At 41.6% G+C, this 16,122-nt stretch overlaps 1 protein-coding gene across 4 annotated transcripts in view; it reads left to right on the top strand.

Moving 5' to 3' along the window:
- Positions 1-16,122, top strand: part of MAP3K13 (mitogen-activated protein kinase kinase kinase 13) — a 202,362-nt gene that overhangs the window by 51,149 nt on the left and 135,091 nt on the right. The gene's annotated exons all lie outside the window — the stretch shown is intronic.

The following is a 16,122-nucleotide window of genomic DNA, read 5'->3' on the forward strand; positions in this document are numbered from 1 at the left end:
TAGCACAAGTCATTGGGTTCCTGCCACCCATGTGGGAGACCTGGATTGTGTTCCCAGCTCTGCCCAGCTCTGACGGTTGCAGGCATTTGGGAAGTGAATCAGCAGATGGGAGCTATCTCTGTTCATTATGTCTCTCTGTGTGTCTCTCTGGTTCCCAAATTAAAAAAAAATAACTTAAAAATTTAAAAGAACACTTGTTTAAGTTTAAAAAACACATTTGTATACTCTGGTTTCTCTTCAGATCGTATAACTCTTTCGCCTTAAAGAACACAGTTGTAATACAAATTTAGTGGAAGCAATTTACACAGGATGTTTCATAGACATCAAAGACAATTATGGAACACCTGGAAAGTATAGAACAACCTTTCTTCTATTTGTCAATAAATGAGACACAAAGTAAACACACCCTGCACAGTGCTTTGTGACACACCTCATCAAAGAAAAAATGGGCAAGAGAAATACTGAGGCAAATAAGTAGAGGGAAGATGACAACACAAATGATGAAGAAAACAGTTTCATATTAGAACTAAAAAAAAAATTTGGGTCTGTATTAAAAGTTAGATAACCATTTAGAAGGATGGGCAGTACCTTGGAAGCATGTAAGGACTTTGTGGGGGTCAAATGGAAAGGAGCTTGTCTGACTCAAATACTTAATAACCTGGACCTGGTTGCTGAGGCAAACCTGATCTCTCTTCTAGTAACCCAATCCTTTGTATAACCAGAATAGACGGTGTAAGAACTCCTGGATCCCACTTCTAGTCCATCTTCCCATTATCTTCCCAGCTTTCAAAATTCAGTAATGGAGGCAAGGGAGTGTGGCACATAGTTACTATCCAGTGTCTAAGAAACTGCAAACTTGCCTCACAAAAGTTGACCAAAATAACTAGGTAATGGCAAGCCAGGGAACCAAACCAAAGAAGCAACATTAAAAAAAAAAATCACTTATTGAAAAATTGAAAATGGTTACCTGTAATTTATTATCTGGGAAATGATTGGATAATAAGGTCCATAGGAATACACATGTAACACAAGTGGTTTGTAAATCTGCTTTGAGAAACTATAAAAAAGAAAATAATTTTGCCAGAGACCTTTTTCTAGTTGAAAGCTTAAATAATGAAACTTTCAAGCAAAATACTTAAGCAATTGTACAAGAAATGCATTAAAAGCAATTAGTAGCAAGGTGGAGATCACCAACATGTGAGTGGATATTAATAGTGCTCATTACCTAAATAAAGAAAAAAACATGAAAACCCTACAACTCAGTACAGAAGTTTCCTTCATTCCACAGCATTACGTGTATGCCTAGCAAATGAATTCTTCAATTGTGATGATATTTTCAATTTCTAGTATTTCTCCTTGCTTTTTTTTTTATGCTTTCCATCTCTGCAGTCAAGTTTCCCATTTGTTATGTGTCTCTTTCCTATGAAATCTTTTAAGAAAGGGAGTTACTTGGTGACAGTTACAAGAATCCAGGTATCAGTTAATACTTTTAGAGCCAAACTCTTTTTTTTTTTTTTTTTAATTAAACTTTTATTTAATGAATATAAATTTCCAAAGTATAGCTTATGGGTTACAATGGCTTCCCCCCTCCCATAACTTCCCTCCCGCCCGCTACCCTCCCCTTTCCCGCTCCCTTTCCCCTTCCATTCATGTAAAGATTCATTTTCAATTCTCTTTGTATACAGAAGATCAGTTTAGTATATATTAGGTAAAGATTTCAACTTTTTGCCCATATAGCAACATCAAGTGAAAAAACTACCATTGGATTACTAATTATAGCATTAAATAGCAATGTACAGCACATTAAAGACAGAGATCCTACATAATTTTTTTTTTCAAATTAATTAATTTTCTATGCCATTTCCATTTTAACACCAGGTTGTTTTTTTTTTTTTTTCATTTCCAATTCTCTTTATATACAGAAGATCACTTCAGTATATAATTAGCAAAGACCTCATCAGTCTGCGCCCACACAGAAACGCAAAGTATAAAAATACCGTTTCAGTACCAGTCATAGCATCACTTGGCTTTAGACGACACATTAGGGACAGATCCCACATGGGGTGTAAGTACACAGTGACTCCTGTTGCTGATTTAACAATTTGACACTCCTGTTCATGGCGTCAGTAATCTCCCTAGGCTCTAGTCATGAGTTGCCAGGGCTATGGAAGCCTTTAGAGTTCGCTGACTTTGATCTTATTCCGATAGGGTCATAGTCAAAGTGGAGGTTCTCTCCTCCCTTCGGAGAAGGGTACCTCCTTCTTTGATGGCCCCGTTCTTTCCACTGGGATCTCACTCACAGAGATCATTCATTTAGGTCTTTTTTTTTTTTTTTTCCATGATATCTTGGCTTTCCATGCCTGCTATACTCTCATGGGCTCTTCAGCCAGATCTGAATGCCTTGAGGGCTGATTCTGAGGCCAGAGTGTTGTTTAGGACATCTGCCATCCTATGAGTCTGCTGTGTATCCCACTTCCCATGTTGGATCTTTCTCTCCCTTTTTGATTCTATCAGTTAGTATTAGCAGATACTTGTCTTGTTTGTGTGATCTCTTTGAGTCTTAGACCTATCAGAGCTATCAATTGTGAGCTGAAATTGGTCACTAGGACTAGTGCGATGGCATTGGTACATGCCATCTTGATGGAATTGTGTTGGAATCCCCTGGCACGTTTCTAACTCCACCATTTGCGGCCAGTCCGATTGAGCATGTTCCAAATTGTTCATCTCCTCCCTCTCTTTTTCCACTCTTAGATTTAACAGGGATCACTTTTCAGTTAAAATTTAAACACCTAAGAATAATTGTGTGTTAATTACTGAGTTCAACCAATAGTACTAGAACAACAACAATAACAACAAATACTAAAATGGATAAAGTATTACATTGTACATCTAAAGTCAGGACAGGAGCTGATCAGTTCATTGTTGCTTATAGTGTCCATTTCACTTAACAGGTTTCCCCTTTGGCACTCAGTTGTCACCGATCAGGGAAAACAAATGATATTTTTCTCTTTGGGACTGGCTTAATTCACTCAGCATGATGTTTTCCAGATTGTAGAGCCAAACTCTTAGAGTCAATTTTACTGTGCGTTAATTTAAAAATAAAGATTCTGGCTTTTTCAAAGCAAAAATATTAGTGTATAATAGGGTTAAGACATACGCAGAAATAAAATATATAGCAAGATTACCAAAGATGGAGATGAAGTAGTATAATATATGATATAGAATGTTGTAAGTTACGATTATATAATGTTACCTCTAAACTGGTGGTTCACAAAGTGTGTCTTACAGTCCAGCAGAGTCAGCATCACTTGAGATCTTGTAAGAGGTGAAATTCTTGGGCTCTACTCCCAGACTAACTGAACCAGAAACTCTGGGGATATGGCACAACAATCTGTGATTCTGATGCATACGAAAATTTAAGAAACACTGGTGTAGAACAGGTAAAGGCCCGATAATAAATATTTTAGGCTTTCTGGGCCATATGTTATCTATAGCAACCACTTAATCCTGCCGTTATAGCACAAAAGCAGCCATTGGCAATACATAAATAAGCGAGAGGGTATGTGTCTTTATTTTAAAAGCAGCCAGCTGGATTTGGCCCATGGGCTAAAATTTGCCTACCTCTGCTTTAGAATAACTGTCACACATATGGGCACACACACATGCAGCTAAAATGCTAAAGGCGGGGGAGAAAATATTTTAAAATATGGTGCTCTCACATAGCATGCTAGTGTGAAACTGTGACAGTAATCATGAAAGCTAAAACCATGCAAAGCATTTTTAATAATCAGTGGGGGAAATTATTGTTTTGTGAACTTTAATTTTTTTTGTCACAACAGTTTTGGTGAGGGGTGGGGAAAATGTCAACTGGATGCGGCGCCGGCACACCGGGTTCTAGTCCCGGTCAGGGCACCGATCCTGTCCCGGTTGCCCCTCTTCCAGGCCAGCTCTCTGCTGTGGCCAGGGAGTGCAGTGGAGGATGGCCCAAGTGTTTGGGCTCTGCACCCCATGGGAGACCAGGAGAAGCACCTGGCTCCTGCCATCGGAACAGCGCGGTGTGCCGGCCGCAACGCGCTCCCGCGGCGGCCATTGGAGGGTAAACCAACGGCAAAAGGAAGACCTTTCTCTCTGTCTCTCTCTCACTGTCCACTCTGCCTGTCAAAAATAATAAATAAATAAATAAATAAATAAATAAAAAGAAAATGTCAACTGGAAAGCTGAACTAGAGAACTTTCTAGAGGTGATAGAAATTTTTCTGGGTCTTGTTTTGGTGGTAGTTATGTGGAATTATAGAATTTTCAATACTTATTGTATGTAATGCTTGAAATCATGAGTTTCATTTTTGTAAAGTATACATCAAGCATTTTTTTACAGATTTATTTATTTGAAAGTCAGAGTTACACAGAGAGAGGAGAAGCAGAGAGAGAGAGACAGAGAGAGAGAGATGTCTTCCATCCAGTGGTTCACTCCCCAATTGGCCGCAATGGCTGGAGCTGCACCAATCCGAAGCCAGGAGCCAGGAGCTTCTTCCTGTCTCCCACGTGGGTGCAGGGGCCCAAGGACTTGGGCCATCCACTACTGCTCTCCCAGGCCATAGCTGAGAGCTGGACCAGAAGTGGAACAGCGGGGTCTTGAACCAGCCCCCATATGGGATGCTAGCACTTCAGGCCAGGGTGTTAACCCACTGTGCCACAGCGCTGGCCCCCAAGCATTTTTTTAAAATACAAAATAAAAGTCTAGCATAACACCTGCAGTTCACATTAGGGGATATGGTTATGACAGATAAAACCTAATGTAAATTATGTGGTACCCTCTAAATTCAAGAAAGAAGAGTGATAGAACAGTCCAGGGAGAGACAACAGCAAGATCATGTGGCCTAGTCGGCCAGGAGAAGGAGAAGTTTAGCTTTACGAGAGCTTGGGCTGAGCGTTAGGAGAGTGGCAGGAAGTGAGAGGTTGGTAGTTGTATCAGGAATGACTTCATGTGCCAGCTTAACAAGTTTGTACTTTATTCTGCGGATTATGAGGACAAAGCCCTTAACATATTTCAGGGCTTAAGTGTGTGTCCTCTCCCCTTATAAGGATACCAGTCATTGGACTTAGGACCCACCCTATTCAGTATGATTTCATATTAACTAACTATATCTATGAGGACCCTACTTCCAAATAAGATCACATTCTGAGGTTCTGGGTAGAAACAAATTTCAGAGAACAATATTCAGCTTACTATAAAACACAATAGTAGGGGCTGGTGTTGTGGCACAGTGGGTAAAGCTGCTGCCTGTGATGCCCACATCTCTAGTTCATGTCCCAGCTGCTCCACTTCCAATCCAGCTCTCTGCTAATGGCCTGGGAAAAGAAGTTGAAGAAGGCCCCAGTGCGTGAGCCCCTGCCGCCCACATGGGAAACCCAGATGAAGCTCATTGCTCCTGGCTTTAAACTGGCCCACCTGTGGCCATTTCGGCCATCTAGGGAGTGAACCAAGGAATGGAAGATTCTCTCTCTCTCTCTCTCTCTCTCTCTCCCCCTCCCCCTCCCTCCCTCCCTTCCTCTCTCTCTCTCCCCCCCCCCCTCTTTCTCTCTCTCTTTCAAATAAATATAATAAATCTTAAAACACACACACACGCACATGCTAGTGTTCCCCCAAATGAATGTCCACCAGAACCTCAGAATGTGACCTTATTTGGAAAAAGGTTCTTTGCAGATGTAATCCATTAATATGAGGCCATACTGGGTAGGGAGGGCCCTAAATCTAATGACTAGTATCCTTATAAGAAGAGGAACGGCCAGCATTGTGGCATAGTTCAGCAGGTAAAGCTGCCGCCTACGACCACAGCATCCCATATGGGCACCAGTTTGAGTCTCTGCTGCTCCACTTCCAATCCAGCTCCCTGCTGATGCACCTGTGAAAGCAGCAGAAGATGGCCCAAGTACTTGCGCCCCTGCACCCATATGGGAGACCCAGAAGAAGCTCCTGGCTATATTCTGGCCCAGCTCTGGTTGTTGCAGCCATTTGGGGAGTGAACCAGTAGATGGAAGATTCTCTCTCTCTCTCTCTCTCTCTCTAACTCTGCCTTTCAAATAAATAAAATAAATCTTTAAAAGAAGAAGAGGAGAGGACATAGACACACATAGGGAAGATGTTCATGTGAAGACGGGGGTAGAGATGGGGAGGGAATCAACTACAAACCAAGGAATGTTAAGGATTTCCAGGAGCCACTAGAAGCTAAGAGGCAAGGAAGGAGTCTTCCCTGGAACCTTCAGAGGGAACATGGTCCTGCTGACAAATTTGAGTTTTGAACCTCTAGCTTCTAGAACTGTGAAAGAAAAACATTTCTGTTGTTTTAAATCACTCAGTTTGTGGTAATTTGCTACAGCATCCCTGACAAATCAATGCAGTGGTTAGCCCACATTCTACTTACTGTGTTAGGCCCACAATAGTGGTTGTAAGATAGGTCTGCAAATTCTTCTGCTTTTTCTCTTCAAGAGGTAGAGTTTAATTCTTCTCCCCCTGGAGTATGGGTTAGACCCTAATAACCTACTTCTAATGAGTTGAATAAAGAGGAAGTCAGGGTGTGCAGATTTGGATACAAGGTCAAGGGTTGGCAAACTACAGTTCACAGGCTGCCAATTTTATGTATAAAGTTTTATGGAAACATACCATGCCAATTTGTTTCAGTTTGGTATGTGGCTGTTTTTGTACTGCAACAGCTGAGGTGACTAATTGTAACAGAGCCCATGTGGCATGCACCCTGAAATATTGACTCTCTACCTCTTTAAGAAAAAGCTTGTCAATTTCTGAACTGGGTCATCAAAAGCAGAGAGGTTTTCATTTGCTATTAATAACTTGCTCTGGGGGAAATCAGCTACCTTGTCATGAGGGCACTCAGACCTGCCCAAGGAAGGCCCATGTGACAAGGAACCAAGGCCTCCTGCAAAGAGCAAGAGAGGGACAAGGCTTCCTGCAATTAGCCATGTGAGGGAACAGACTGGAAACAGTTCCTCAAGCCCCACTCAAGGCTTCAGATGACTGCACCCTGATCAACAGCTTAACTGCATCTTCATGAGGAACCCCGAGCCTGAACTACCCACCTAAGCTGCTCTCAGATTCCCGATTCTCAGAAATAATGTGAGACACCAAATGTTTGTTTGTTGTTGTCAGCTGTTTAGTTTGGAGCAATTTGTTTTGATGCAAAATACTACTAATATCCTCATACTCCCCTCCTGCAGATCTCAGTGCAGCTGGCCAGCTGTTCTGCCTGTCTGATCTAAAACACAGGCCTTTGCTTTTTTAGAAACATACCAGGAAATGAGAACTTTAGATACAGAAGCTCCAAGATGACATGGACAAGTCTTTTAGGAACAAAGAATATTGGAAGGCAAAGCCTGCATCTTCTGTAGTTTTCACAATTTTTCCTCATTTCCTATCTATATTATGAATGATGATTGTCACTGATTTTAGGCTTCTGAATCATACTCAGTTGCATCAGTCAAAATGTTTGCTCTGTTGTGTTATTATTTATATAAAAGGGAGTATTGAGCATGCCATTATAATATTTACTAGGTATGCCTCAATGGTTTTACATTTTCTAAATAAATACAAACCAAGTGGTCTCTAGTGGGGATGGAATCAAGTTCTGTGGGTGCATTAGTTTTTCTATAAATCTGCATAACAATATATATTGAAAACTCAGTGGCTTAAAACAACACATAGTGACTGACTGGGCATGGCCTGGCTGTGTCCTCTGCTTAAGGGGCTTATACAGCTTCTATCAAGTTGTTGACCAAAGCTGGGTTTCTTGTCTGGAGGCTCCACTGGGGAGCCTGTGTGGTTGTTGATGTTCAGTTCCTTGTGGTGCTTGGACTGAGAGCTTCAGTTTGTTCTGTTTTGTTTTTTCTGCCTGTTGGCCGGAGTCTGCCCTCAGCTCATAAAAACCACCCACACTTCCTTGTCACATGGGGTTCCCCAACACAGCCACTTGCTTCCTTACAGCTAGAAAGAGAGAGAGAGACTCCAGATAAGCACCGTAGTTTCATATAGCACAGGCACATAATTAGGTGCATGTAATCATATATATTGCAGCACCTTTACTGAACTCTGTTGATTAGAAGCAAGTCCTGCCGACACTCAAAGGGAGGGGATCCCACAAGGATATGAACACAGAGAGGTAAGGATGTTGAGGCCACTGAAGTGCATGTCTGCTGCAGTGGACTTGGAGGCCATGCAAATGCCACTCCCAGGGAAGAATGAATGGCCCATCCATTACTTAAGATGGGTTTTATACTAAAAAAGCAATGTGTTGCCTTTTTATTTTTTTTTTCCTCCTTTATGCTGCAAATGGGTGATTCTCCCTCAGAAGGGTGTTGTTTAATGAATAGCAGTGGGATAATAAAAAGCTGGCAGGTAAAATATATACTTAATCCCAAAACATAGCCCTTAAACTGGAATGTACTATAGCTTGAAACAGCTTGTGTATAGCCAGCTAGACTGACTAAGCAATGGCTTCCTGCATTTAAGGAGCCTATGGTGGTGGATCTCCAGTTGCATATAGAGAGCTCATTTCCCAAGCTCAAAGCTACAGTGTAAAAAATTTCTATTATTTGTTCCACTAGATCCCAAATCTACCTTCCTGCGTGGCATGCATACATGCATTCATTCAGTAGACCACTGTTGAATGCTTCCTTTAAACAAAGCCCTTTGCTAGATGCTCCTCAGTTTTACGGGCTTATGGTGTATGTCACTAGGAAAGACTGCCACTATCTACCATCTATACCTGCTGTGGGTGTAAGAGAAGAGGCACATGTATCTAGTACCTGCCAACCCTGGTAAGTAGTTTGTTTGTTTTTTTTTTTTTTTTTTCCAAAAAGTTTAGTGGTAAAGGAGAAGAGAGTGAGTAGATAAATCGGAAGGAAATTTTGAAAATGAGATAGCGTGGACAGGCTTATAGGCAAAGAAGAAGCCCAGCCAATAAAAAGACACTAAAGATGTAATGTGCTCATACTTATCTGTGCCAGAAGATCTGTTTCATAGTAGGTACTCAGTTGTATGAGCTGTCATACCCCTCTCCTTCCACAGCCTTTCTCTACTTTTTCGTTTCTTAACCATTGTATCACCCTATTCTACTCTGTACTGTTTATGGCAGTAGATAACAGAGTAGCCAAACATAATATGTCCCTGACCCCTTTCCTTTCATGCCCTGTCCAGCCTGGAAACATCAGTCTTTCAATAATCACTCTCTCCAGTTTTCCTTCCGGTCCTTCCTTCACTGTTTGTCAACTTTTGGCTCCTCTTTTGGCTGTGCCCACCACAGAATACCTCCCTACTCATGTTTTCTGCTACCATGTTGATTGCTTTGCATTGCCAGTTTGGTACTCATAGTTCAATAGTGGCCTTTAATTCATCCATATTTCTAGCATTCTCTGTGGTGGCTCCCCCAAATCTCTCCTGCTCCCTGCAATCTCAGTTCCATCTTCCTTCCCTTTCACTGTGCCTCCTGTAATGTTATTGGGAATGGGATTTTACAGCTTTCTTTCTATTCATCTCTAATCTTGTCATCTGAACTTTTCTGTTGTCTTGCAAAATTTTGTATACACAAACACACATACATATATGATGGTAATTCAAAAAGTTCATGAAAAAAAATTAATTCACTCTACGTGGATTTCAAAGCTTTTTGCACCAACATAAACTTAACTTCTAATTCTGCCTTTTTTACTAACATTTTGAAATGCTCTAGTATTGTTTCAAATTATTTTTGTTTTAGGAAATTATGTAATAAAATCTTTACAGCTAGATCCTTTTTGAAAATTCCTGGCCGGTGCCACGGCTCAATAGGCTAATCCTCCGCTTGCGGCGCCAGCACCCCGGGTTCTAGTCCCGGTCAGGGCGCTGGATTCTGTCCCGGTTACTCCTCTTCTAGTCCAGCTCTCTGCTGTGGCCCGAGAAGGCAGTGGAGGATGGCCCAGGTCCGTGGGCCCTGCACCCGCATGGGAGACCAGGAGAAGCACCTGGCTCCTGGCTTCGGATCAGTGCAGCGCGCCGGCCGCAACTCACCGGCAGTAGCGGCCACTTAGGGGGTGAACCAATGGATAAAGGAAAACCTTTCTCTCTGTCTCTGTCTCTCTCTCTCTCTCTCTCTCTAACTCTGCCTGTCAAAAAAATTTTAAAAATAAATAAAAAATTTTTAAAAATTCCTGGTTATTTGAAGTTGAATTTTGGATCAAAATATATTTACATTTTGGGGCCAGTGTTGTTGCTCAATGGGTTAAGCAGCTACCAGCAATGCTGGCATCCCATATGGGTACCAGTTCAATTCCTGGCTGCTCTACTTCCAATCCAGCTCCCTGATAATGTGCTTGGGAAAGCAGTGGAGGATGGCTCACATGCTTGGGCCCCTGCCAACAATGTGAAAGACCCAGATGAAGCTCCTAGCTCCTGGCTTTGGCCTGGCCCAGCGCCAGCGGTTGCAGCAATTTGGGGAATGAAGCTGCTAGTGGCAGATCTCTCTCTTTCCCTCTCAGACTCTCTTTCTCTCTCTGTAACTCTGCCTTTCAAATAAATAAATAAATCTGTTTTAAAAAAAGAACATTAGCCATTTTGCAAGGAGAAACTGGTACCTTTTTAATTTGCATTTCTTTGGTTCGAAGTTGAACATTTTTCTTATTAGGCATGCATCTTTTGTGTGTGTGAATTGACTGTTTATGAACCTTTCCTCTTCCTCCCCATGCCTTTTTAGTATGTTTATCTACCTGCGTGATTTTTTAACTCATAGTTGTTCAAATCAGTAAAAGTATGTTTTGCACTTCACTGTTCTATTAACTTTGAATCAAGTTTGTCTCAAAATAAGAACTGTTTTGCATGTAAGATATAGTAGAGATTTTCTATATATGGTATGTATATATGGCTTTTTAAAATATTTATTTATATGAGGCAAAGATAAGTAGGTAGGTAGGTAGGTAGGTAGGTAGATAGATAGATTTTTCCATCCGCAGATTGACTCCCCAAAAGAACACAACGGCCAGTGCTGGGCCAGGCCAAAGCCAGGAGCCGGGAGCTTCTTCCAGGTCTCCCACGTGGGTGCAGGGGCCCAAGGACTCAGGCCATCTTCTGCTGCTTTCCCAGGCACATTAACAGGCAGCTAGATGGGAAGTGGAGCAGCTGGGGCTCAAACCAGTGTCCATATGGGATGCTGACACTGCAGGCAGAGATTTAACCTTCTATGCCACAGTGCCGGCCCCTACTATGTATATATGTGTTATATATATATATATATATGCACTTTGTGTGTGTGTGTATACACACTGTAGCCTGACAGAATCATTTAATACTGTTCTGTAAGGCTTATGTATTCTATTTCTTTATATAACAGTACAGTATTGATCATCATTCAGGGTTCTAGGGTGACTGACTATTAAAAGTAAAGCACGACATTTATCTCAGTGTACGTGTCTGACTTACATATTCTTCAGTAATGTTAATGTATTGCATGTTCTTGTTCAAGTGTTTCAAACATATTCTTCCAGTGCACAGTTGGTGGCAGCAGCTGAAAGCGTTTTTTGCTCCCATTCAGCAGTCATCAAGCATTTATGGGGGCCTAAATAAAGGAACTTGCCCCAAACGTAAAGGTTTTTTGATGGAGACTACTCCAGAAATGTACCTGTAAATTCAGTATAAAATGTGTGACTGTTTTGTAGTCCAGCTAAGCAGTAAGCTCCCACAAATTCTCACCAGAGGGAAATGCATTTTATTTTTCAAATGTTGTAATGCTTGCCAATTATGTGTTGCTGCTTTTCTGGAGTCTCCACTTTTCACCCTGCCTTTTTAAAAATATACTTCTTTATGGTGAAGGCTGCTTCAAGACACCAGCTTCTTTTCCAGAGGAGTGGTCTTTAATACAGAGCCTTGAGTAATTTAATAGAGTAAAAATATAAGAAAATGTGACCTTTTTAAACCTCCTCTTCCATTATGAATGGTCTTCAGTGGAGGTTTGTTTTGCTAATTTAAAAAAATTTAAAGATTTACTTTAGTTATTCAAAACGCAGAGTAATGGGGGTTGTGGGGGAGAAATCTTCCATCTGCTGGTTCGCTCCCCAAATGGCTACAGTTGCCAGGAGCTAGGAACTTCAGCCAGATCTCCCACATGGATAGCAGGGACCCAAGTGCTTGAGCCATCATCCTTTGCCTTCTCAGACACATCAACAAGAGCTGGAGTGAACGCAGAGCAGCTGGAACTTGAACTGGCATTCCAGTAGAGGATGCTGATATTGCAAGTGGCGGCTTAACCCACTGGACCACAATGCTAGCCCAGTCTTGGTAATCTTAAACTTAAGGCCCAACACATCTCTCAAGAGGATAATAGTTGACTCTAAATCATAAATGCCTCCCCTAAAGTAGCTGAGCATTGTCTGTAGTCCAGTCACACAGAGGCAATCAGTATCACTGCAAGGGACCTGAGGACGTGCCTGCTTTTGTTTCCAAAAGGAACTGCAGGTGGATATTATGTTCCATAGGCTAAGAGGAATGACTGCAAGACGGGTCTAGTACTTATGGATTTTGAGGGGGAAAGGCCAGTTGCTATTCTGGCCAGTTGAAGTTAATGATGATCTTGATGGCAGCAGAGAGACCAGATTATCCTAAACCAGGAGCAACCAAAGTCTGTAAGAAAAATGCAGTACAGGAAGCGACGGCTTCTTTCCTACCCTTCCTGAAGACTGCCTCAGAATAGGAACGAACAGATTGGATTTTGCGAAAGTGAAGATAACCTGAGCTGCTTTCCCACTCCAGGTTGGCTTGGGGTAAAGCATCCTTTCACCCCTGACTCCAGGCCAGCCCACAGTCTGTATGTGGAGATGTGTGCTGAATGCTTCCTCAAGGCAGGAGCCGTGTACTTCTCACCACACCTCAGCCCGGTGCCAGCACACACTGAGAGCTCAGCAAGTTTTTATTGACTCCCTAGGTAAATAATGGTCTCGCCGTGACCCTGCCCTCTCACTCTTTGCTTCCAGGTCTCCCGAAAATTGGCCCTTCTTCCATGTGCTCGTTAGCAGGTGTGAAGTAGGCTTTAGTTCCTCCTTCTCTGTGTTTCTGGTTTGAACTTCCTTGATTTAGTAGTGTCCTCTAGGTATGCTGAGATTTTCTCTTGTGTTAATTGCAGATAGCTTTGAGAGAAAAGATGTGGTTTTGTTGGTTTTCCTTTAGAACTGAAGGCAGTGTTCTGTGTTTCAGTGACTCTTAACTGACTATGTCAAGGAAAGAAAAAAACAGTAGTGGGCACTGTTAGAGAGAGAGAGAGAGAGAGAGAGAGATGAGGATGTAATGCTCATACCTGGGATCAATCCCTGGCCTGCAGCTGTGCACAGGTCTCTGAGCTTCAGCTTCTTCATTTGTAAGAAAAAAAGAGGCCAGATTGATTGGTAAGGCTTCTCCCAGCTCCTTGGGCCTCTGAGTCATTATTCATCTCAGAATGTCTGGAACGATCATTGCCTGTTTATCTCATTGAGGAAATAATCATACACCACCTAATGGCAGGGTGTTTGAGTTGGGATGCAGGCTAAGCAGCAGTAATAGAATCTCAGAAAAGAAAAAATAGTGTTTTTCTCTTCATGAGCAGCCCTAAGGCAGACAGGTATTCCAGCCCAGAGACAACTTTGAGTCACTAGAGTATCCCAAACCTAAGGTTGCTGCTCCTTCTTTACACTACTGTTGCCTGGGGCATTGTCGTCATCGGAAGAGTACAAGCTGATTCCATGTGGGGCTGAGGAAGAGGGCCCAGGACAAACAGCTTATTCTCCAAGTGAAACTGGCAAGCATCACCCTCACCCACATCCCATTGGCTAGAGCTTCCTCAGGTGGTCCCACTGGCAGCCCGGAGAGGAGCAAAGCCTTTAGTGGAGTGGCCTTGTCCCTTGTCCCCATCTAAAACTTTAAGTCAAGGACCCTCACTAAAGGAAAGAGAAAAGATTGTTTGGTAGGGGGTAGTCACTACTGCTCTGCTTTCTATTCTGATTTGGAGCCACCGTAATAATTTTTTTATTTTCCTACTTACTATATTTCTTCTCTAGTGAAATAAGCTGAGATTTGGGCCTGTGATTAATCCTATGTGTATATATGTTGGACACAGATGACATTAAGCAGTATATATTTGTTTTGTATATTGATTTTTCCGGGTATCTAAGTAAACACCGCGCCTACCCCTTGTCTCCATCTCTATCCTCTATTCTGTCTACTTATTTCTTCTTTACTAATATTACATATAAAACTTTAATTCTCAGCCTAGTGGAGGAGACTAGATTAGAATTTACAAAATAGTAAAATGAAAAGGCATATAAATTGATTTGGAGCAAGTTGCTACTAGTAGCAACTACTGCCTTTTACTACAAGTAGTAAAGATAATACTATTTTGGGGTAGTATAAATACATGTAATTGAAAAACCAAGAGATTTCCAGTGTGGCTTCATTATTTGGTTTTATCTGTATTCCCTGGATGTAAAATATGTTAATGAGTAAATTTAAAATGAATTTTCCCCTGAAATATTTTGGTTTTTTTTTTTTTCTCTCTTCACTAGTGTCAATAATAAAGAGATGCCTCCAGTGCTGAGTGTGAACCCAGTCATGTGAGCTTGTTTGGAGAGTCATACAGGTTCATTTTAAAAACCGGGGCCAGTTTTCTGGTTCAGTGGTCACTTCTTATCCTCTCTGGCTTCCAGTTCTTCATCTGCTGTACTTGTCTGCTATAATCTTCTATTGGAATGACAAGTACTAGTATGTGCCTTACCACATTTATATTTGATATGGAAGAAGTGATATTGAAAGAATTGTCCCTGCTGTCATCTCCAGTTTCCCCAAATCCTTTCCCTTCAAGGTGCAGTCCCAGTCCACTCCTCACTTTCACTGACCATAACCATCCCCACCAAGCGATCATTCCATCAGAAAGAAGAAAGACTTGATTCAAGCCTGGATCAGAGGGTGGCATTGCAAACTGGGAGCGGAGAGAGAACTGCAGCAGCAGGACAGGGTGTGTTTGTGTAAGGACCGGCCCTTATTCCCTTTCCAAACATGCTACCTTGCCAAAGACCAGCAACTCTCAAGGACTGGCTGCCTTCCCTGCTAGGAAGAGCAGCTCTGAGCCTCCATTCAGACTCACCCCACATTCCTAGGGCTCTTCCTGGGCCTCATTGAGGCATCTCAACTTTGTCCTTGTTATATTTTTCCCTAAGGGAGTTAGTAAGGGATATTTCAAAGTTTGTGGAAAATGCAGTTAAAAGGTTAAGTTTATTTTGATGCAAATTTTGAAATCTGTACATACAAGGATCTTCAAAACATGTGTATTATGAAAAAAACTCTGCATGGATTTCAAAAAATATCTTCACCAAGATAAATTTATCTTTTAATACCATTTTCCACAAACCTTTGAAGTACCCTCATATTATTTGCTAAGGAACAGGACGAGCTGGTCTGCAAAGGCTGCTCTTCCCCTCTATGTCAATAGAGGGCAGCAGAGAGCACCATCCTGTAATCTAACCTGACGGTTTTAAATTGGGGCAGTCTCAGTCCCCTAGTGCCTAAGGAGACAAACGCATGGGCACTTTTAGTAAGCTATAAAGGAAGACAAATCCTACATCTCTTATATCAACAAAAAGGAAAGAAATGCTTCAGTGTGTATCAGTGTTGCTGCAAATATAGTTTTGTAAAACTGTTTTATACTTTTGTCAAACCAATGGTTAAAAATGTTATACTACTATAATTGCATTAAAATTTACTGTATATGGGTGAAATGGTCATGTTTCCATTAATTATTGTTTATAGTGGTTGCCTACTAGACTAGGATCTCTCTGCTTGTTACTTGTTAAACTTACTTGGTGAAGCATTGAGCCTTTTTACTGTAATGTCAACTTAAAATATGTTCTCTCAAAAACTAAAGAAAGCCGTTTTTTTCCTTTTCTTTTTCCTTTCCTTTCTCATACAAAGTGTTGAACTCTTTACCTAGAATAGAGTTAATCTTCTGTGTATAAAGTTAATTGAAAATAGACCTTAGTAAAAAATAAGACTGGGAATAGAAGAGGGAAGAGGATGAGGGGTGGGAGTGTGGGTGGGAGGGTGGGTACGATGGGAAGGGAGACCGGG

The sequence above is a fragment of the Lepus europaeus genome, chromosome 2 (genome assembly GCF_033115175.1).
Source record: "Lepus europaeus isolate LE1 chromosome 2, mLepTim1.pri, whole genome shotgun sequence".
NCBI lineage: Eukaryota > Metazoa > Chordata > Mammalia > Lagomorpha > Leporidae > Lepus > Lepus europaeus.